The sequence below is a fragment of the Bubalus kerabau genome, chromosome 7, assembly GCF_029407905.1.
Source record: "Bubalus kerabau isolate K-KA32 ecotype Philippines breed swamp buffalo chromosome 7, PCC_UOA_SB_1v2, whole genome shotgun sequence".
NCBI classification, from domain to species: domain Eukaryota; kingdom Metazoa; phylum Chordata; class Mammalia; order Artiodactyla; family Bovidae; genus Bubalus; species Bubalus kerabau.
In genome coordinates, this window is record NC_073630.1 from 46,502,570 (window position 1) to 46,527,013 (window position 24,444).

Below are 24,444 nucleotides of genomic sequence, written 5' to 3' on the forward strand. Positions count from 1 at the left end.
ACAATCTTAAACCCTCATATGCATATTAATTAACACATTTTGGTACTAGACTATGTGTGTAGCAAAGTTTTTTGAAGGTATATTTTTTTATTCCCCAACTTTGCCTGTTTAGTTCTCAGTCATGTCTGACTCTTGCGACTGCATGAACTGTATGTAGCTTGCCAGGCTCCTCTGTCTATGGGATTCTCCAGGCAAGAATACTGGAGGGGAATACCTAAAGCAATTATTAAATAAAATAATTTAACAGATCTTATTGCCAAAATTTGAAGATTTATCACATCCAATTTTAGTCAGTAGAAAAGTCACTTTTCCCCCACTTCATTGAGGTGTAATTGATTATAAACATTATACATATTTAAGATGAATAATAAAATGATCTGACACACATATACTTTGTGCAATGATTGCCACAGTCAATTTAATTAACACATTCATCATCTCACATCATTTCTTTTTGTGTGTATGAGTGCTGAGTACATGGAAGACTCTCAGCAAATTTCATTACACTCTTAGCAAATTTCAAGTATTATGAACTGTAGTCACCAGACAACAAACAATTTTTAATTGGCTGTTTCATATCCTTCATTGTTAAAAAAGTTGTTGAGACAGTTTTTCTGTTTATTTCTAAGCACTTGTTTTTTGGTTACTACTTTTTACTTTCCTCATAGTTTCTATCTTCTAGAGCCTTTCCTTCATTTTTATTCTCTTGTTTTAGGTCTATCTTTTCACAGTTAAATGTGGCATTGATGTATTTTACATGACAAAAGTATACTTCTTATCCTCAGAGGAATTTTGTCTTTGACTTTAGAAAAAGCATTAACTTTTTTTGCTTTATGATTTTTATCAGTTTTCTGCTTTGTACCATTGAGTTTGTTAGAGTATTCCATACCCTATTTAATTTAAAGTCACATAACAACTGTTTTCTTATAATATCACATTATCATTTACTCCACTTGGTATCACTTGAGCTTAATCCAGTTATATCTCGTTCTAAACCACTGGCTTTGTTTATTTTCTTTCATAGCCAAACTAAATGCAGTCCAAACAATGTACTTTTCTTAATCTAAAATGTGAGAATTTGGAACTAGTTTTTCTCTTTCCAGTCAAGCCATTGTCTAGGATGACTTTAGTTCAGCCATTCAGTTTCCCCTTTAGCATGGTCACTAGAGTATTAGCTCCAAGATGACATTTTCTATCTTTTTCATCTTTGGACTTCAACATTTTCTAATGTGCCATCATGTAGTAGGCACTATATTTATTTAATTGAAATGTCCCTTTTTCTTCTTCTTCCAACTCAAAACTTCTCATAGAGCTCTTCTCCAACCACATTAACCTAATGGTCATATCCTAGGATGATCTGGCTTGTGGCATAGGGTATGTGTAACAGAATTTCATAAAATTCTGAACAGTATTGTTCTTCCATAAGACACAGTTCCCAAAAGATGAAATGCTATAAATAAAAGAAATGCAAATTAAAATAAAAATATGTTCAGCTTCCTAAATTCCCAGATACAAGTGAAGATAATATTCAGTGCTGGCAAGGTTGCCATGAAAGAACAAGTTCATAGGCTATAATTTTCAGACAGAAACTGGCCAATATGGTCTAAAACTTAAAAAAAAATTCTTATGTTTGAATCACCAAATCCATTTCTTAAATGAAGAAAAAGATTTACATGTGAAGACTGACATAGTTTTATTTGTAAGATTAAAAGGGATAAACCACCTGAAATTCCAATAATATTAAAATTATTATATATCTGTAGTAATTCTTGTTAATAGAATATTATACAGCCATTAAAATTGTTTTAAATAATTTATAATAACGTATAAAAGTTATGTTTTTCTTAGGCTGACTTCCCATGATGCAGAATCTGAGATGAAGGCTTTTTGAATCTTTAGGATGGGTTTTCCTGGGGGTGGCTTGCAGAGCAAAAGAGAAGGAAGAGGGAGAACCAGAACAAGAATGTGTTTTCATGTTGTCCTTGGCTGATGAACTCAAACCCATCTGGACCTTCAGAGGGGTTTGTGAAAGACATCTCAGAACCATCTTCTTCAGGGCTTAGAAGAGGATTTATCCACTGTCTCCTGACTGTCATTGATCAAGGGTGGCCTCATGGGCACACCTCCAGGTTGTGCTTAGGGTTCCCATGAGTGTCTCTAGGGAATGAGAAATGCCTTCAGGCTGGAAGCAAAAGTCTGTGGGAGGCATTCACCAGCTGCATTAGGGCATTCAGGTATCTGCCTCTTCGGTAGTACTTGGATAGATAGAGAGATTGGAAAGATTGTGTCATAATGTACAAGATGTGCTTATTACTCTGTTGTAGTGTTGGGAGAGAAATATAAGATCTAAAGTTACATGTTCAGTAGGATCTCAATGAATTGGTGCATTCACTAATAATCATTTGGGTGCATTCACTAATCTGTTGGGTGCGTTCACTAATCTATTGGGCCTGAGAGATCCTGGGTTCTGTGAAGCAAAGAATAGGACAAAACTCTTTTCCTTTCAGAAGCATACTTTTCAGGGCAGAAGGAACATTTCAGGGTGGGGGAGTTACAGACAATAAACAAAATTTGGAATTAGGTCGAGGTTAGAAAGGAAGAGGTATACAACAAATAATGCAATATAAAAAATGTTTATAAAGATTCAGTTAAAAATATACCAAAATCATATTAGTGGCAGTCCCTGAGTGGTAGAACTTATTCCATAACATCTCTGTATTTTCCAAATTACCTATAGTGGGCATAGATTTCTCTCAGTTACTGCAAAAAACGCAGTAAAGTACTATTCATCATGCGAAATGCTGGGCTGGATGAATCACAAGCTGGAATCAAGATTGCTGGGAGAAATATCAATAACCTCAGGTATGCAGATGACACCACCCTTATGGCAGAAAGTGAAGAACTAAAGAGTCTCTTGATAAAGGTAGAAGAAGAGAGTGAACCGGCTGGCTTAAAACTCAGCATTCAAAAAGCAAAGATCAAGGCATCCGGTTCCAACACTTCATGCAAATAGATGGGGAAATAGGAAACAATGACAGACTTAATTTTCTTGGGCTCCAAAATCACTGCTGATGGTGATCGCAATCACGAAGTTAGAAGACGCTTGCTCCTTGGAAGAAAAGCTAGGACCAACCTAGACAGCATATTGAAAAGCAGAGACATCACTTTACCAAAAAGGTCCATCTAGTCAAAGCTATGGTTTTTCCAGTAGTCATGTATGGATGTGAGCGTTGGACTGTGAAGAAAGCTGAGCACCGAAGATTTAATGTTTTTGAACTGTGGTGTAGGAAAAGACTCTTGAGAGTCCCTTGAACTGCAAGGAGATCAAACCAGTCAATCCTAAAGGAAATCAACCCTGAATATTCATTGAAAGGATTGATGCTGAAACTGAAACTCCAATACTTTGGCCATCTGATATGAAGAACCAATTCATTGGAAAGGACCCTAATGCTGGGAAAGGTTGAAGGCAGGAGGAGAAGGGGACAACAGAGAATGAGATGGTTGGATGGCATCATTGACTCAATGGACATGAGTTTGAGCAACCCCTGGGAGATGGTGAAGGACAGGGAAGCCTGGCATGCTGCAGTTCATGGGGTTGCAAAGAGTCAGACACGACTGAGAGACTGAACAACAATAACAAAAAGTACTATTAAAAATTATTAACAAGAGAATAAAGTCATCTCCCATCACCTAGGTAGTTCCTGGAAGTCACCCCATAGCCCATTCTGTGCTCGGTCTTCCTTCTGATAGATTTGGGCTTTGGATTCCCTTTCCGCTTATTTTTCACAGCGTTTCTGAAATTTCATATAGGGGAAACAGATGTATGGGTCTGTGTGGGTGGGTATGTGTGTAAATGAAAAGAAAATTGCTTAAAACAAGGACATTTCCAAAATTGCCATGCCCTTAACAAGAATTTGGTGAGCCAGTGCTCCCGAAATATAACTTAACCACTCACTACTTGTTAACAAGGCCAGCCATCCATGAAGTTGATTTCCTTTTTGGGGTTTGGGTGTCTAACCATTTTAATGGATGGATTGGGAGTACAGTTTAATACTGTAGGCAACATAACCAGCAACTGTTTAAGTTTGGGATGTTTAAGTTTGGGATAGACTATGGGTAGACCTAGGTTTTCAATTTTCAAGGTGCCTACTTAACATTGCGATGGGCAACTCAACATTGCTTTCCTGTTCCCCATTACATGGTATTGCCAGAAACACAAATCTATAAGGGGCTGTGCCTCTGACCATCTGCTTGGTACTCAGGTCTCCAAATGGCCCCAAAAGGTGGTGGCTGTTTGCAAAGCTCAGACATTTGAATTGCATTAAGCATCCATCTGAATTTTGTTTGGCTGACCTCTAAAGAATGGCAGAGGAGACCAATGCAGACGTCAAGTGCCCAGCAAAGGTACCTTCTGGGACAGTCTTGCTCCCGTCCCGGATGCCAGTGTGACCAATTCAGCAATTGTGCCTTTCCCCAGGATAAAATGAATAATATGTCAGTGAAGCCAGAATCAGAGAGTGATGATCTGAGAATCAGTGAGAAGGAAGACGCTGACCTTGGAGAGGTTTAAGAATGCCTTGTGAAAAGCTATCCGGAACATAATTAAAGGCATTTTAACATCATAAGCCTTGAAGAATGCGAACCATCACCACAGCACACTGGGGAGTAAAAGATATTGCTTTTATAGCTGCAGAGCTTATGGTCAGAAGTGATATGAAATATTAGAAATGTGACAGTTTTATAATAATTTTATTCTTGCTCATTGTGATAATTTTCATTTGCAGCTTTTTACCTTTGAATATCTTGAATTGCATTAAGCCTTTCTCACTCCATCCTTGTCCTGTAATATTAGAAGCTGAGGTTTTCATCTGAGGAATTACAGTAAATGCTACAGGCACAAGCAAACAGATAATGGTGTTTATGATGCCTGTTATTTGAAGAATTAAAAGTTCTGAGTGAATCTGTCTCACAGTTAATAAAAGCAATAGAGCCCTGAGTGAAATATTGCCTCTTCGTTCTTTTTATAGTGTCACTATCTCTTCTTGTATCCTGTTCCTTCTCTCAGCTGCTTTTATTTTGGGTGTGAGAAGGGGAGGCAGGATGCTTTCTGTCAAATAATTTACTCTGCTTGGTTTCTTTTTTCTTTGTTTATATTTTTCTTCCCATTACCTTGTGCATTTTCTTTTCTGAACAGAAGAATATGAATAATGTGAATATAATCACTCAGGTTAGAATTAGCACTAGAGATCATGTGGTTTAAATACTTAAATATTTCCATTTCTCAGACAAGGAAATAGAATCAAAGGGTGCAATAGCAGCAGAGCTAGGACTACTGTTTCCTGACACCACAAAAACAATAGCTAGTATTCACTGAGCATTGGCTAGAGGGCAGGAAAACTCTCAGCATTCGCATGCATTAACTCTTGTGTATGTGTTCCAATAAAACTTTATTTATAAAAAAAAAAAAAACAGATAGTAAGCCAGATTTCAGCTATGGGAGGTTGTTTCTTTGTGCTGTGCTAAGTTGCTTCAGTTGTGTCTGACTCTTGTGACCCTATGGACTAGAGTCCTCCAGGATCCTCTGTCCATGGGATTCTCCAGACAAGAATACTGGAGTGGGCTGCTATGCCCTCCTCCGGGGGATCTCCCGACCCAGGGATCAAACCCACGTCTCTTACGTCTCCTTCATTGGCAGGCATGTTCTTGACCACCAGTGCCGCCTGGACAGCTCCACGGGTGTTAGTTTGCCAAGCTCTAATTCTTTTGAGCTTCAGCCTGATTCTATAAGATAGGTCCTGCTATTATTGTCACCTCCATTTTACAGAAGAGTAAATCGAGGCACAGAATGACTAGGCAGTGTACTCAAAGTTGAATACTCAGTGAGTGCTTCCACGGGAAGAAAGTTGTTTGACCTGGACCTCCGTCCTCTGCTGCACACAAGTATCTGCAAATCTCCACATTCTTTCCTTTCCTTTCCTTCCCTGGGATATTTTCTTGGAGGAAAAATATCCATGTTAGTGTGTAGAACCTTACACACAAGTATGTGCTGTGGACTTATTTGGGATGATGACTTTTACAATTTGTTCTCTTTCTATGATTGGCAGTGCTGTTTAGCATCGTGTTTGGTCTTTTGTGGTGAACGCAAAAGAAGCAGTTGATAAGTTGCTTGCCTTTGAAAAGGTGAAAAATTTAGTTGTGAAGCCAAAGAAATTAAAATCAGATAAAAATTTACTGAATAATTACTACATTCCAGTCCAAAATCTTCTTTAACTTATGATCAAGTCAAGATTCAAAAGGCTGTTCATTAGCTTATTTGTTCAGAAGTCCCAGGATACCCGGCAAGCAATCTCTGTCAGCATATTTCTGTCAAGTTTTGTAAAAGAACTGTGATTATTTGACAGTTATGATTTTTAAAAACTTCTTAAACATTTTCCCCCAATATGCCTGCATTTTAATTTTTTTAAATAAAAAATAAGTTGATAGCATGGTACTGCTTCAGACATGCCATTAATTAATGAAAGACTTGATCCCCACACCTCAAGGGACCATGCCCAACCATCTGTTGATGGCCGGCAGATTGCTTCCCTTTCACCTGAGTGAAAATCTTTGTTACAATGAAGTTCATAAATTGACTGTTCATCAGTGAGGGGATTTCTAGATTATAATTACAGGTGATACAAAAGATGACAAAAATATTTGAAACAAAAATTCTGTGTTTCAGAAATAGAGAATCTAGTTACAGAGAGGAGGCATGATCACACTTCTGAGACTCCTCCCAATTATTCTATGAATTCATACAAGGGTTAGCTTCCTTTCTTATAAGTGAAGTCATTCACAATCTGTCCATAAGTGAGCTGGTAATTATCGGATGATATAGATGTGTGCCATTTGATTGCAGAGAAAGAGTTACTTTCTTGGGTGTCAGGCAGAAGAATGTATTTGAGCTGAACCCTAAAAGTTGAGTAAGATTTAGGAAGGTAGGTAGGATTGAGGAAACAGATTGGCCAATCCATTTCAAGGTCAAAATCCATTATGGAGTGAATCACAGCTGGAGCAAACTCAGACTTTCCTTCCCCTGCCCCTGCCCCATCCCTCTGCATTTGCTGTGAGGTGGTGATGGTTGTTCAATTGCTCTGTCATGTCTGACTCTTTGCGACCCCATGGACTGCAGCATGCCAGGCTTCCCTGTCCTTCACCATCTCCCCGAGTTTGCTTAAACTCATATTCACTGAGTCGATGATGCCATCCAACCATCTCATCCTCTTTTGCCCCCTTGTCCTCCTGCCCTCAATCTGTCTCAGCATCAGGGTCTTTTTCAATGAGTCGGCTCTTCACATCAGGTGGCCAAAGTATTGGAGCTTCAGCTTCAGCATCAGTCCTTCCAATGAATATTCAGGGTTGATTTACTTTAGGATGGACTGGTTTGATCTCCTTGCTGTCCAAGGGGACTCCCAAGAGTCTTCTCCAGGACCCATGGGAAAGGAGCAGTGACCCCACAAGAGTCTGAGCCAGACTTGCTGATATGATTGTCCAGATGAAAGCACACCTTAGAGCCATAGCATTGTTACAGGCAGGCTTACCGTCCTTAAAGGCGGGAGTGGCTGCTTTCCTTTGCCATTTTGATACCTCTTCATTTGATAGGCAGATCTTGGCAGAGCCTGCCATTCTAGTGACTCCTGGTTTCCTGGTTAATTATTTTTCAGTCTATCAGTGTATTATAAGGTAGGCGACTCAGGCCAGGACCCACCCTCTGGATTTCCTCCTCATTCCTGGTCTCACTCTCTCTTCTCTGTATCCTGCCACTTCTCTTCCATCCCTATCCACATAGATTTGATAGCATATAATTGCCCCAGAATTTAGACTTACAGGAAGAGAGCAGGAGTCTTAGACCCTGCCTAGGTCTCAAGACAAAAGCAAACTTGCTCCAGTTCTGCCATGCAACAGAGTAAAGTAGGAGGAGGATCTGTTGCTCTATTAATTTAGTGTTCTTTTATTCTAAACATTCTGCTTCTGTATTTTGCATAAATGTCTCCCGGGAACCTAATGGGGAAATAAGGATATTTGTTAGACTAAGACTTAATGTGTCTTAATTCCTTGACTATCAAATCTTTACTCTTACTCCCTAAAATGAATATAACTGTTTATCCTGGAAGAGGACATCTCAGGTTGAACCTTGTGCCAATAGATTTAAAACTATTAGATAACTAAATTACAGCAGTTTGTGGTAGTATTAAAATAATTATGTTCTTTACATTCTATTTCTGATAAATTTGATAGTTTATTTCCTAAGTGGTGGAGATTAGATGTTTTAATAGCTCTGATTCTGTTAGTCACTGGACTATGCACGCGTGTGTGTACATACAAATCTCACCCAGTGAACATGGTAATGCCATGTTGATTTTCACGGTGTCTAATCGTTGCACAACTTGACCTATGTGATTTCAGTTTTAAAGGGATCCTACTTTAGGCCAAATTCATAAAAACTAAGTTGTATAACTCAAAGTTGGAACAGTAGACGCCAACCAAACAGCATCTAGACCATGTTTCTCAAATTATGGTCTGTGCTCTGGTCTACCAGGTGTATCAGAGCCACCTGGAACTCATGTCAAATAAGCAGATTCACCTACTTTAGCCCCAACCCACTCAGTTTGGGATAAGATATAAGAATCTATGGGCTTCCCTAGTGTTTCAGCGGTAAAGAATCTGCCTGCTATGCAGGAGATGGGGGTTTGGTCCCTGTGTCAGGAAGGTCCCCTGGAGGTTCTCCTCCAGGGGAGGTCAACATTAGAGATCAATAATGGCAACCAATACCAGTATTCTTGCCTGGATAATCCCATGGACAGAGGAGCCTGGTGGGCTATAGTCCATAGGGTCGCAAAGAGTTGGACACCACTCAAGGGACTTAGCACATAGAATCTATATTTTAATACACTCCTTAATGTGATTATTATGACCACACAAATTTGAGAACCAATTATTCTAGGCGCTGTTTGTGTTGATGCTGCACATATAGAAGTCTCGATGTTGTCAAGACATGAGATTCTGCACAGCTCGCTAAACTGCAGTCCTGACTCCGCCCTTGAGCTGTGCTCTGTGATGAGGAACCTGTCTAGTCTAGTCTCATTGGACAACTCTTTCTACAAGTTTCTTCACTGTGTCTACCGTATCTGCAATCTGACCATTTGTTTGAAGGTGATGGGATGTGAGAGTGGCAGTTTTAATAAAGTCTCCAAGCATTAATTTCTTAAATTCAGCAGATTTAAAGGCAAGTCCACAGTCTACATGAGAATGTGTAGCAATTTATGCATTGCAAGTAACTAGCAGAGTGCACAACTGCGGCAAATATTTAAGCAAATTAGAAGACTTCGAGGCTTTCTGATAAGTCCTGGAATAACCCTGGTGAGTCAATCTAAATTCTTGACCAGTGTCTCATTTCCCAGGGAGTGGTTGGTTTATTTGACAGGAAAATGCCAGATATGTTTTAGTTTTTCACCGTGTTTTCTGTCACCATTATCAGAATTGATTTGAAACCATAGCTAAAAGCTAAGCCAACACTTTATGTGGTTTGGCCAAGATAATAAGATGTCTGCTTTCTGCTATGTTGATTCTTGAGCATATTGAAAATTGATTCACAGTACCTTCTATCATCCAGCTTTATTTTATTCATACAAAAATGCAGTGCTTTGGAAGGTAACAAGCAGATGACCAGCAATTTTCAGAAACCACACTTTATTAAATGATATAATGTGTTTCAAGTATTCAACACAAAGCCTGATGCATGGCATAATTGAATTAAATAATAGTACAGAAAAAAAATGTAGATTTATTAACCCTACTTTATTTCTCTGTAATATAAGGTGGCAACTCAACAAGACAGTAAGGTATAAATAAACACATTTGAAGAAGAATTTCAGCACTAACCTACCCACATGAAAGTTTCAAAAAGCAAAGAATGGTTCCTAAAAAGATTGATGCCTAACAATACTATGAGCCTACTCCTTCCTTTCCTGAGAAGCCCACCATCCAAAGCCTGTAAAAATGAAGAACATCAGTTCCTTGCTAGCCTGGCCTCTCTAGCTGTTGTGGCATTGGCATGGGACTCCAATACTAACCAGTGGAATCTGAGACCAAAACTGATAAGGACATTTGTTAAAGATGTTCCATTCTGATGGAAGAGAAGGACAAACAGGGACCATTTTTCTTGGTTTACATATTTTTGTGTGTGAGGATGTGATATTTGGTGCTATGGCAGCTATCTTTACACCATGAGGACAGGTCCAACAGCATTAGAGAGAAGCTGACACAGAATCCTGTTATTTGTGAGCTACTGAATGAACCCCAGAGCCACTCGAATTCCTTTTTCTGTGAGACAAACAAACCTTTATTTCAAAACCTCCTAGGTTCTGATTATTCTGTTTCTTGAAGTCAAAAGTATGCTCTCAGATACACATTTATAACAGCTATACTTTCCTTTTAGAATGAAAGCTCCATGAAGACAGGGATCAAGTCTACTTCACTCCAGATGACCGTGACTTTAATACAATGGAAGTTGATTTCTGTTTAACGCTAAGTCTGAGCTACTGTGATGGTTGTGTGATGTTGTCATGTGAACAGGCTCCTTTAATGCTGTTGCTCTGCTTTCCCTAAGGTGCTGCCTTCATCCAAAAAGTCAAGAGGGCTCCTTGGGATGTCTACATTCCAGCCAGCAGTAAGGCAGGAAGGAAAGAGGAGACAGTGCCCTATTCTTTTAAAGACAGCACTCAGAAGTTGCACCATCACTTGGCTTATTATCCTATTGGTCAGAACTTAACCTACGAGGCACAGATACAGAGATAGCTGAGAAAGAAGTTGTTACTCTGTGTAGCCAGGTGCCCAGATAAAAATTCCACTATTATGCTAAAATAAAAAGTGAGTCTTGGGACACAAAGAGCAGTTTATTTTATAACATCACAAAAGAGAATAGCAAGTGTGAATAGATTTGAAATATGTTAAAAAAAAGCTACACAAAACAATGAGATCTTGGTTTATACCATTCACTTTATTAAGCCCTTTTACAAAATTATCTCATCCACTGTTCATAACACCGTAGTAATGTTATAACATAGCTAGTGTTATTATCCCTACTTTGCAGATGTAGACAAAGAAACTCAGAGTTTGAGCAAGTTGCCCAGGGTCCTACACTGAATAACTGGTGTAACTTGTATTTAAATCAGAGTTCATGCTCTGATGTTAAGATCTGTTTGGCTCACTGCTGCCTGTCCCTACCCAACAGCCTTGCCTTAACCTTACATTCTGTGTTATATTTACTCCCTCTTTATATTTTTCTTGTGAATTTCAAAGGCTTACATTTTCTACTGATTACTTTTGTTCCAGTTTTTTGCTTCTCTCGTCTTACTCTCTACCCTTTGTCTTTATAGCCCCAACGCCCAGATGGTACAGATTTCTTTCTCTCCTTATTTATTCCCTAAGGCCAGTTATTAAGGAATTGTCTTCCCACTCCAAACTGACCCTTCTCTTTTCCCTCATGTGTTGCAGCCACTGGGACTCTACAACCCCCTATCTGCTTTGCCCACTGCTCTTTGCTAAGTCTTGCTGAAAAGAAACACTAGAGGGACACTGTGAACAAGACTGGAGGGGAAAAGGTACCTGTTCCTGTTTTTTCCTTCTTGCTTTATTCAATCTCCAGTTCCTGCCCTTATTACTTAGGGGGTGCTTCTTCACCCCAGCAGCTGAAAGCACGTTGAAGTTTTTCAAACTTTTGTAGGACCAGTCCCATCACATCCCCTAAGAAATACCAGCTTCAGCCATGCAGCACACCCTCCTGGGAAATCCGAGTTGAGTTTCAGCCTTATGGGGTCTTTGTTCTGCTTTAATGATGCTTATCTGTCCCCTTAGTTTTCTCAGCCCTATGGGTGGTAGCTACATGGTGCAATGGCTACCTTCCTAACACTTCACAGTTGTTAAGTTATGCTAAGTCAGTTTTGGTTTAACTTTTTTCCTTCTCGATTATTTATTGGCTTCATTTAATTTTTCTGATTAGACCTATGTTTCCATTTTCAGGAAAGAGAAGAAGCTTCATAGATAGTCCTTGATTGAGGGCAGGATTCCATTCCTATGTCTCCATGCAGAGGTGGGGCCGTTCTAGGGAACAGAGTGGGAAGTTGGACATGGGGAGTGAATGGTGTCCTTTTTGTACATTCCTCTTAGACCAGAATGGGGCTTCCCAGGTGGTGCAGTGGTAAAGGACCCGCCTGCCAATGCAGGAGACATAGGTTTAATACCTAGGTTGGGAAGATCCCCTGGAGGAGGAAATGGCAACCCATTCCAGTATTCTTGCCTGGGAAATTCCATGGCAGAGGACCCTGGAAGGCTACAGTCCACGGGGTTGCAAAGAGTCGGACACGACTGAACACAAAGGCACACAGACCTCAGAAGCAAGCCCAGTTTTTTCTGACTGAGTTGCGGTCACACTTACGCTCTAGTGAACTCAGAAGCACTTCAAACCTGAAAGCACCTTTGTTTTCAAGTATTTCTCTGAGGAAGAAAAATCTGACTGACTCTACTCACTCAGTGGAAAGGAAAACCGAGGTGGAGCAAGGAAGCTGGGCAAGCTTTCCGGTTAGTCTGAAGCCAGGACAAGACTCCTCTGATATTTGGACAGTTTTCTTCTAACCCCTCCTAGATAGGGGATGGGGAGGGGTGGTGGTGGCAGGAAAATTGACCACTGAGAGCAAGGTTGTTCCTCTTCTTTGACCTTTCTTACTGGCAAGTACAACCCTTCATTTTCCTGGCCTGCTAGTCTGGTACTTTCCACAGGCAAAAAAATTCTCTTCAGAGAAAGAAAATAAAGTGAGATCAAAGGCTTGTATAATAATTTCACTTCTCAGGGAGGAGAGAAAAACCTCGTCTAGCAGCCTGCTTCTCAGGAGTTATCCGAACCACCCTGTCTCTGTGGTCCATAGTGATTTGGAAGCAGCAGCGTGATGTTGGCACTTCTTTCTGCAGTCACTGATGACACCAGCGGTGGCTTAGGCAGCCAAGATAAATGCCCACTCGAAGGATCCAGGAGGCAAGAGTAAGCCATGGGACTCCTACCACGACCATGGGGACTGCACATCTAGGTTCTTTCATGTTGTGGAGAATAGGAGCCCGTGTTTATTTGGTGCAAAGTACTTATTTGGATATTGCTGGCCAAACGGCTGTATTTGAGCCTGTCACCAGGTGATGCTTCTTTGATGGTGTCCAGCACTATGGCCACCATGGCTCGGTAACTGACTGACTGCGTCTCTAAGCAACTGTGTTTTCTTTTTCTTTTCTTTTTTGATAAGAGCCGATCTTGCGCAAAAGAGGCTGGATGATATGATAAGTCGCTTTGAAGATGGAGTGATATTTAATATTTTGAGTGACTGCTTCTTGTTGAAGCAATTGGGTTCTTCAAGGACATGCTATACATGTTTAAAATGAGATGACTGGGGCTGCCACAGGATAATCGACTGTGAAATAAGCCTGTAGGAAAGGACAATTACTCCTGGGGCCTCAAATGCAAGAAAGGCGTCCCGAGGCAGAAAGGGGAGGGTCCTGTCGGGTACTAGTCAGGAGTGAAAATGACAGTTGCTTCACTGCTCAGCATGGGCTGGAGTCTGCACTATAGACCCACTGCCTGGCATTACAGAGATGTGGGTACAGCCCAGTCAACCAACAGTTGTTCATGGTATGAGTGACCATTGTAAACAACCCACTTGTCCATCCTAACATTTACTAATTATCCAGAAACCAGTTGTCAACCTACTGTGTACCAGGTGTATACATAGGTACAAGAAACAAGGGAGCACCCAGTATTATGCTCTTTAAGCACACAGTTAAGCAGCAAAGGAGAGAAAGAGAGAATGCACTGATATTTATTAAAGCTATAATTATACTTGTATATAAACTATGTATGCATGCATGCATGCTAAGTTACTTCAATTGTGTGACCCTATGGTTATATAGGGTCTCTTTGTGACCCTACGGACTGTAGTCTGCCAGGCTCCTCTCTCCATGGGGTTTCTCCAGGCAAGAATACTGGAGTGAATGGCCATGCCCTTCTCCAGGGGATCTTCCCAAGCCAGGGATTGAACCTGTGTCTCTCATGTCTCCCGCATTGGCAGATGGGTTCTTTACCCACTAGCACCATCTGGGAAGCCCAAACTACATATTATAGGCCAGAAATTACTATCTTTTTAATCTCCTCAACCATTTTACAAAATAAGTGTCATGTCCATTTTACAGAAGATAAAACTGAGACTTGGAGCAGTGAAATAACTAGCTGGTAGAGCACAACATTGAGATTCAGCCTAGGCTGCCCACATGTGTGCCCACTGCCCGGCGGCGCAGTGGAGAGCAGCTTGGAAGGTGGCTGTGACGGGGACTCTGTTCGCTCACAGCCACGTATCTCGAAAGCCTCATGACTAATGTGGCCATTTTTATTTCTTTCTTTTAATGGAGAAACTTTTTTTTTCTTTTCCTAAACTAATCAAAGATTCTAAAAGCTGCTCAGGAGGTTTTAGTGAGAGGTACACACTGAAGTCACATCAAATTAAATGCGCAATTACAATGACAGTTCGCCAATACCCAAACCCGAGGCACCATATTGAACAAACCCCATAGAAATTTAAGCCAACGCTTGACCTAAAACTGCAGCTGATATGTGAAATGCCAAATGAATTCAAGAAATCCTGTGGATGGCTCCAGGATTCAGCAGGCTACAGGGTGAGATGACAACGGTAGGCAGTCCTTCTGAGCTGAGGGACGCTTTTTCCTTATCAGTATTTCATTGTTCCCTACTGATAAATGCCCTTATCAGTCATAAAACAGTTTCCTTAAAACACACACACACTCATGCATGCACGCATGCCAACACGCACTCACACACACTCCAAAGCAGGAAAGATATTTTCTTTAAAAAGATTTTTGTCATCAATAAAATCTCTGAGTAATATTTAGTACATGTTTTAAAATAAATTTTTCATTTGTTTCTGTTAGTTTCTCTGTGTTCAGACTGTTTAATTCATCCTGGAAAAATTTCTCAAGCCATCACTTTTAGCATCAGCACTTTAATCCTGTAACAGGTTTTCTGAATGCTGTGGTTTGGATCACTCAAACCACCAACTTCCTTCTAGTTGAAGAAGTTAAGAAGGTGAAAACTACATTAAAATTACATTTCCTAGAATTCTTTATGGATGTTGTTGTTGTTCATTTGCTAAGTTGTGTCTGACTCTTTGTGACCCCATGGATTGCAGCATGCCAGGCTTCCCTGTCCTTCACTAGCTCTCAGAGTTTGCTCAAACTCATGTCCATGGAGTCAGTAATGCCATCCAACCATTTCATCCTCTGTCACCCCTTCTGCTCTTACCCTCAATCTTTCCCAGCTTCGGGGTCTTTTCCAATGAATGGTGGCTCAGATGGTAAAGAATTTGTCTGCAACGCAGAAGACCTGGGTTCCATCCCTGGGTTAGAAAGATCTCCTGGAGAAGGGAATGACTACTCACTCCAGTATTCTTGCTTGGAGAATTCCATGGACAGAGGAAACTGGGAGGCTAACAGTCCATGGGATCGCAAATAGTTGGACACGACTGAGCGACTAACACGTCTTTATGGATAGGGCTTTGGATTTGAATTTGGGGCTACCAATGAGTGATTTTGTGTGGTATTTGGAAGGTGCTATCTTCCTGACCTTCCTGGACAAGAGCCTGGATTGGTGGGTATTTCTGCAGAAGTTTTCCATTGGCCACCACCACCTTGTGGGGGCATTTGGAGGCAATCATGGTGTTCCAGCTTCCTGATTCTGGCACAGCTCCAGGGGTCTCAGATATACTAGCTCTCCTGATGGCTCATTCTGTGTAGATTGGGAGATGTTCCCAGAGGTACAGTCCATCAGCTCCAAGTATCCTATAAACTCCCAACTCTCTAAGTTAAACCACTTCTTGACTAAGACATCTAGGGTGGTTTGTGTTTCTGGATTGAACCCCAGCTGATACTGAAGTCTGGAAAGATAGTCTGGGATCACTTGCATGTGGCCACTGTATGTCTCCAGCTAATTTTTTGGTCTTAACTTCGAATTTACCATCTACCAATTGTCACATTGTGATTTCCTCCTTCCATGCCTTTGTTCATCTCATTTTCTCTGCTTGGGATGTCCTTTTATTCTGTTTTCAAATCTCAGTTCGAAGGTCATGTTCCCCAAGAGCTTTCTCTCCTAGAATTAGGGCTAAGTGAGATATTTGTATGTTAGGTAAATTCATTCTTTGAGTTTTGATTAAACACTGGTCCAGGCATATGGAAATGAAAGACATCCCTGGCTTTTAGGGGACTTTCAGTCTAGAGTGGGAGATAAATGGGTAAATATATAACACAGAGACATACAACTACACTAGCAATATTGAATCTCTCTCAGAGGTTGGTGCTTCTAAATGTCTGCTAATGTGGTTTGATATGACATATGTGGGTGAATTATATATAGTGAAATTCACATGACAGTACTTGATGCCATGGAAGAAACACCGTCGGTTCCACTTTATGGATTCAAAGTGCACATTTCATCTCATGAGCACTAGTATAATGATTTGCTTGCAGCTTTGATCCCTGAAAGCCACTATGATTTCTTGTGGAAAGAGAATATTCCAGTTCTTTCCTTTCTACACAAAATTCGACATTTCTTGAATTAATTTCTTTCAGAAGACATCCCATGAAGCTCCATTTGAATATTTCTTAATGTACCCAGTTAATTCCAGAATTAAAGCCTCTCTCTCACCCAGCTGAGAAAGGAAAAATATTAATAAATTGAGATTATTGCTTACTTTTTGTTTAGTGGAATTAAGCATATATTCATGAACAGTCTAAAATTAAATATTAAAACAAAAATCAAAAAGGAAACTGATAAAGGACAATTTAAAAAAATTCTGTCTTGTCTGCCTAGGAACATGGCTACCTGCCAGACTGAGCCACCATCTAACACATATACAGTTCAGAGTGACTTACAGTCTAATTTCTTTAGGGCTTCCACCTGTGCTCAGTTAATGACCTGCAGAACTTGAAACCTACTTTCTTTGAATCATTCTCTTTGTTTCTTATTGGGTAACACTCTTTGCCTGAAAAAATGGAATGCTTTGGCCATGTCCTTTGTGTGTGGCAACTGTCTCCTCCACCCCAGTTGTACCAGTTTAACTCTTTCTTTCTCCATAACAATGCTGGCTTGTTCTCTAGTCCCTCTTTTCCTTAGTTCTTCCAACTTGACAACCCTCCTTAGGGCCACCAGATGGCTCCAGTTTAATTTTTAACCATAACATCAAGCATCCCATTTTATCCCGTCTGCTCATGGTCCTATATCCTGGATTCCTCATTTTGCCTTTTTGCAAAGCTGTGTCCTGCAACTCTAAACTGGACACTACTCTCTTGTTTAGCAAGATACCAGGATGGTTCAAATCTGCACGTTTTCTTTTTTGTGTTCCTTGGAGTGATACGTTAAAGTCCCAATCTCTGCAACCTGGTCCCTTTGTTTAAAAATAGGGTATTTGCAGAAGTAACTAAGTTAAAGATGTGGTCATATTTGATTAAGGTGGGCCCTAAACTAATATGACTGCGTCCTTAGGAGAAGGGAAAACAGCCACATAGGGAGGGTGCCTTGTGAAGACAGAGATACGCAGACATGTAGGAGAGAGGCCATGTGAAGATGGAGGCAAAGATTGGAATAATGGTGCTACAAACCATAGAACCCTTGGAGCTACCAGAAGTTTAAAGAAGCAAAGAAGCACGCTTCCCTAGAGTCTTTCGAGAGAGCATGGCCATGCCAGCACCTTGTTTTTGGATTTCTAGCTTCTGGAACTGTGAGAGAATACATTTGTCTTATCTTAAGCCACCCAGTCTGTGTTAATTTGTTACTGCAGGCGTAGGAAACTAATATAGAAACTCAAACAAGAGGCCCAGTTGGCCCTGTGGTTGGGCACTGAACATCAAGAAAAGCAGAAACCATCTGTTCCAGCTCTCTGTTTGGAAATACTTTCTTACATTTTAATACCACATTAAAGTTCACGGAACAGTTTCTACATATATTATCCTCACCAGTCCATGAGTTTGGAATTCCCCCTCATTTTGCAGATGAGGCAACAGCTGAGGCTGGATGTTGACTGTCTTGATCAAAGTGACACATCTGGTAGGTGGTGGAGTCTAGCTAATTCTTGGCTTTTTTGACAAAACCCCAGGGCACTTTCTACTACTCCATCCTGCCTACTTGATGTAGTGAAAAAGTCCCTTGAATACACCTTCTTCCAACCCTCTTCACTGTCTATGTGACTGCTGCTGGACAGGTGATCTCAGGACTGAAATTCAGAAACTCAGCTTAATCAGATCAGTGAAAGTAAGTGCCAGGCTGATGGAATATAGCTCAAATACCATCTACCCCTCTCCATCTTGCTCCTTCCACCAATGAGGTCACAGCACCAGTCTGCTATTGGCCTGCTCCTGCTTAAGCTCATAATAGCGTTCCCCAGGCAGCCAGACTGAGCATTTAAACGTGAAAAATTACATGACTCTGGTTACTTACAGAACCTTCCACAGTGTACAAAAGAATACTTACCTTGAACTACAGGGTCCTGCCAAGTCCTCTGATTTCCTCTCACATCTCTCTCACCCCTTGTTCACTGTGTTCCAGCCTCACTGGTCTCCTTTTTCCTCTTGAACATGTCAGGGTCATTCCCACTACTGACCTTCGCCCTAGCTCTTTTCTATGCCTGAGCTTTCAAGTTGTGATTCAGATATTTCCTCTTTAGGGAAATGAAAGTGAAAGGGAAAGTGTTAGTCACTCAGTCGTGTCGGATACTTTGAGATCCCATGTACAGAAGCCCATCAGGCTCTTCTGTCCATGGGATTTCCCAGGCAAGAATACTGGAGTGGGTTGCCATCTCCTCCTCCAGGGGCATCTTCCTGACCCAGGGATTGAACCCGGGTCTCCTGCATTGCAGGCAGATTCTTTTCTGTCTGAGCCACCAAGGAAGCTCCCTTGTTCAGGGAGGCTTTTCCTAAATTCTATCCAAGCTTATCATCCCTATCTTAGTCTTTCTCTGCTTCTTTTGTTTTCTTTTCTTTTTTTTTGAAGTACAGTTGATTTATAACCTCGTGTTAGTTTCAGGTATACAACATACTGATTCAGTTATATATGCTCTTTTTGGGATTTTTTTTCCTTTATAGGTTATTACAAAATACTCAGTATAATTCCCTGTGGCTTCCCTTGTGGCTCAGCTGGTAAAGCATCTGCCTGCAATGCAGGAGATGTGGGTTCAATCCCTGGGTTGGGAAGATCCCCTGGAGAAGGGAAAGGCTACCCACTCCAGTATTCTTGCCTGGAGAATTCCATGAACAGATGATCCTGGCAAGCTACAGTCCATGGGGTTGCAAAAAGTTGGACACGACTAAGTGACTAAGCACAGCACCGCACTGCATTTTCTTTATTCATTCATCTGTCAACGGACGTTTAGGTTGTTTTATTTTCATCATAGAAATGGTAACTATTTCAAACAATCTCATTTACTAATTTATTTCCTTGCTCTATTACCTGCCTCCCTTACAAGTCTCTAAGATTCATGACTGCCAAACATTGTCTTTTTCTATGTTGTATATCCAGAACACAAAAGAGTGCCTGATAGATAGTAAATACTCAGTACTGGTTTATTGAATGAACACCAAATGTAGTAAGTAATAATAACCAAATGTTACAGAGCTTACTATGCTTCAGATACTGATGTAGTGCTTACACGAACCATCTTGTTCACAGCAATCCAATGAGTTAGAAATGATTCTTCATCCCCATATTAGAGATGAGACCCTGAGGCTGAGATTAAAGGACGTGCACAAGGTCATACAGCTTGTGAGTATCAAGACTCAAATCCAGGTGTGTGAATGACTAGTTTATTCTCTTGTACTCCCTGCTTGGAGTATGCACAAACTTGCGAGGCTTATTTCACGGCATCAAGGACTATTTCAGAAAGCAAATGTTAGGTATTAAGGCAATGATTTTTTCTTTTTTTATGGAAGTCATCCGGCTCAGTACTCATATCCAGAACCACAGTTTAGTACGTGGAGTCAGGTAAGTAGCCCTATTCTTGGCAGTACCATTGTTTTTAGGGCTCCATCCTGATGTCATTTACTTTGTGCTTTATGGATTGGGGGGGACACTTTCCAGACAAATCAATGGCTCCCTTGACAGCAAAGAATTCTTAGAAACAAAGAGGTCATGGTAGAATATTGTTCAATGCTTCCCTCCTCTTCATATGGCTCCCATTAATTTCTCCTCCTGCGTTAGCAAAGCTGGCTGGGATACAGGCTCCATTTAGCAAAACGATGAAACACAAACGTTTATTGAGCCTGTGCTTCGAATCAACAGGGTTTTCCTCAGATTGAGTTGCCGCCAATTATCCTCCATGCAATTATGGCGATCCCAGAAGCAAGCAGATGGGGAAGAGTTTTGTTTTCAAATGGAGGAGAAACCAATATGTAGGAAGAAAAGGCAGCTTGTTCATTTGAACAGACTCCAGGTGGCTGGTCGCCAAAAGGCAGAGAGCTGGGGAGCCAGGTCTGGCCCTGGATCAGTCTGGCTGCCCACAGACCAGAGGAACCAGCGAGGCGACAGGCTCTGCCCCCCACATCTCACTTGTCTGCCGGCGGCCAGCTTGGCTGGGAGAGTGGAGGCTGAGGGAGAGGCAGCCCACAGAGGTCTTTGCGGGTCAGACATCCGACCTTGATGCCTCTGGAACATCAAGTCCTGCTATTTTGTTGTCGTTCAACAGTAACATGTTGATGTGTTTTATTAGAGAAGAAAATTCAAGAAAAGACATGCAAAAGCCCAAGCCATATGGCAAACCTCCTGGGAAAGCTTTGATCATTTGGAGTTTCACAAAACTTAGAAGATATTTCCCCTTTCTGAAAGATCACATTGTCCTAAACTTGCTGGACTCTGCCTCTTGAGGGTACCATTCACAAGAGAACTAAGGACACTGTTGAGAGATTACTGTAATTATTTCTGTCTGGGTTTTTATTTACAATTACACAGGGTGCCTAGGGCTACATTAAAAAGTGTCAATATTGTCAGTTCCTTGATCATCAATGCTTAGAGGGGATTTGTTCCCCCTTTGACCAGAAGGGACTACACTCAAACTGAAACAAATCCAGGTCACATGATATGAAATGTGGAAATGATTTACTCAGTACATTAATAGAGGTGAAAAAAAGGATAATTAAATGTGGGAAATTTCTCTGCAAACATCAGCCCAACCTATCAGTCAAAGAAAGGTAGTTTGAATTTTAGTTATCATCCACATAGTAAATAAGGACTTGTGATCCTGTTTCAAAAGAATCGGCTTCCCAGGTGGCACAGTAGTAAAGAATCTGCCTGCCAATGCAGGAGATTCAGGTTTGATCCCTGGATCAAGAAGATATCCTGGAGGAGGAAATGACAATAAACTCCAATATTCTTGCCTGGAGAATTCCAGGGACAGAGAGTTTGGCAGGTACAGTCCATGAGGCTGCAAAGAGTTAGACATGAGTGAACACACAAGAAAAATAATAAGATCCTGTTTCAAAGAGTAGCTTATTTTTCTAGATTAAATAGATAAGAAAACATTTTATATGACCTTAGTTTTAATCCCTGTTCAGCCACATATAGCTGTGTAGCTTTGGTCAAGTCATTTATATTGTCTGGGACTCAGTTTCTTCCTCTAGATGAAGGTAGGACTCTCAAATTCTGGGGTGAGTTTCACTCATGGATCCTCAAGTGTGCATTTTTGACTAGAGGAAAAAAATAGCCTGATAAACTTTGAGCTTTTTAAAAGGTGGATTCAGTCTGTAAGCACCTAAATAATATTAACAGAGAGCATGCTGATGGTTTCACAAATGATCACAACAATTGCACATCTTTCACCTGACTGAATATCATGGCGAAATGCAGGGGTATGCGAAACCAGTTCTGCCCATACAACATGTACGAGATGGATGGTGTCTATTTTGAGGGTAAGGGGAAAAAAGCCCAGGAAACCTCTTAGAGGCAGGAAGCAATTTTGGAAGTGCTGCAAAAGACAGTGATATTGTTCTTGGTTTAATAGGTGATCTGCCCCATGAAATAAAGCTGCAGGGCCACGTTTGTCTTGGTTAATAATGTCAGCAGAATGAGGAGGTTTAGCTGTAATAACAGTAATAACTGTGTCGATGTAACTGCTGGGGCTGAATTTCCATCTGCAGCCTCATAATATATGACCTTTGTTATGCCTCTACCTGTTGATTTTTTAAAGCAAAATTGGCCTGTCTGTTCTGCTCAGGGAATGGAGGCTGAAATAGTCCATTTTCCCTGGATAAATCAAGGTCTTGTGGGTGGTGATTTAATCTCATAAGTGTCTTTTAGGGCTTGATTAAAATTGCAGAGAAAAGAAGTAGGACATTAACAAATACATTGTTACTCTGATAGTGAATCAGGTGGGTTTAAAGCTAGACTGGACATTTTTATTAACTTCTTGTCTTTCCTTTCATCACCTTCCTTTTTTTTTTTTTTTCATAAAACAAATACTGATACCTGTATTATCTTCTATGCTGTCTTCCCTGCCCTCCCCTGATAGAGTTAACCGTTCCCTACTCTTGGGATGTATTTTCTTATTACACTTGTCATGCGTGTGCTCAGTCATTTAGTCGTGTCCTGCTCTTTGTGATCCCATGGACTGTAGCCGGCCAGGCTCTTCGGCCCATGGAGTTTTCGAGGCAAGGATACTGGAGTGGGTTGCCATTTCCTCCTCCAGGGGATCCTCCTCACCCAGGGATCGAACCCATGTCTCTGGTGTCTTCTGCATTGGCACGTGAGTTCTTTATCACTAGTGCCACCTGGGAAGCCCTACACTTGTCATGAAAGTGAAAGTCACTCAGTCATGTCTGACTCTTTTTGACCCCATGGACTGTAGCCTGACAGGCTCCTCTGTACATGGAATTCTCCAGGCCAGAATGCTGGAGTGGGTAGCCATTCCCTTCTCCAGTGGATCTTCCTAACCCAGGGATTGAACCCAGGTGTCCTGCATTGCAGGTAGATTCTTACTATCTGAGCCACCAGATAAGCCCAAAAGAAAGGCAGCTACCAGGTGTAACTCTAATGCCATCCTCACATTGTAGGTGCAGTGTCTTAACCACTGCACCACCAGGGAAGTCCCAACACTTGTAATTCATTTGTTAATCCATCTTGTCTCCATCCCTGGCCTGTGGGTTCTTTGAGGGTGAGGTGAGGTCTTGCTCACCTCTGAATCTCTAACATTCACCATGAGACCTTATACAATATTTTATAGAAGTGCAATGTAATATTCTGCCAAATACATTTTCCCCTCCAAGTGTTTTCACACAATGTGAAGTCACTTAGTTCTTCCAGTCATCTCATGCAGTGGTCAGGAGAGGTAATGGAGTAGAAGAAGCTGAGATTAAGTGAAGTGTGTTGATTGGAAACTGGCTGAATGGTTCAAGATTTTCCAACTAATTAGTAATGAACACAGGGTCAGAGCTCTTGTTTTCTGACTAGCCTTGAGCTTGGGCCAGCCTGTGCGAGATGGGTAACCCGTGGGATATACATGGTAACAGATACCTTTCTCATTGTTGTTTTCTCTCTAACACACCCAGGCTAATTCACCACTTGTATTTATTTTTCTTTCTAATCCATCTTCATTTCCCTCTATTAACTTTATTATTGTTATTTTTAAAAATCTTTTTCCATTTTTTTCCTCTTACCACCATTTTCTTTTATACTCTTTCATCTCTTTTCCCTCGCTGGAGGCCTTCAGGCTGTGACACAGGCTGAAGCCTATTGATTATTGTTCAGTCACTTAGTCATGTCCAGCTCTTTGTGATCCCATGGACTGCAGCATGCCAGGCTTCCCTGTCCTTCACTACCTCCTGGAGTTTGCTCAAACTCATACTGTGCACTGAGTCAGTAATTTTATCTAACCATCTCATCCTCTGCCACCCCCTTCTTCTCCTGCCCTCAATCTTTCTTTGCATCAGGGTATTTTCCAATAAGTCAGCTCTTCAAATCAGGTGGCCAAAGTACTGGAGCTTTAGCTTCAGCAACAGTACTTCTAATGAATATTCAGGGTTGACTTCCTCTAAGATTGGCTGGTTTGATCCATCCAAGGGACTCTCAAGAGTCTTCTCCAGCAGCAAAATTCAAAAGCATCAGTTCTTCGGTGCTCAACCTTCTTTATGGTCCAACTCTCACATCCATACATGACTACTGGAAAAACCGTTGCTTAGCTTAGACAATGTTAAGACTTCCCCTGGCAGGTCTAATAGATCTGTCCTTTGCAAACTTAAGTTCTTGGGATTGGGAGTTCTAGAAGCCCCAGTGTAAGCATATTGCACTAAATATGAATGCCAATATACCTGATAACCTAAGGA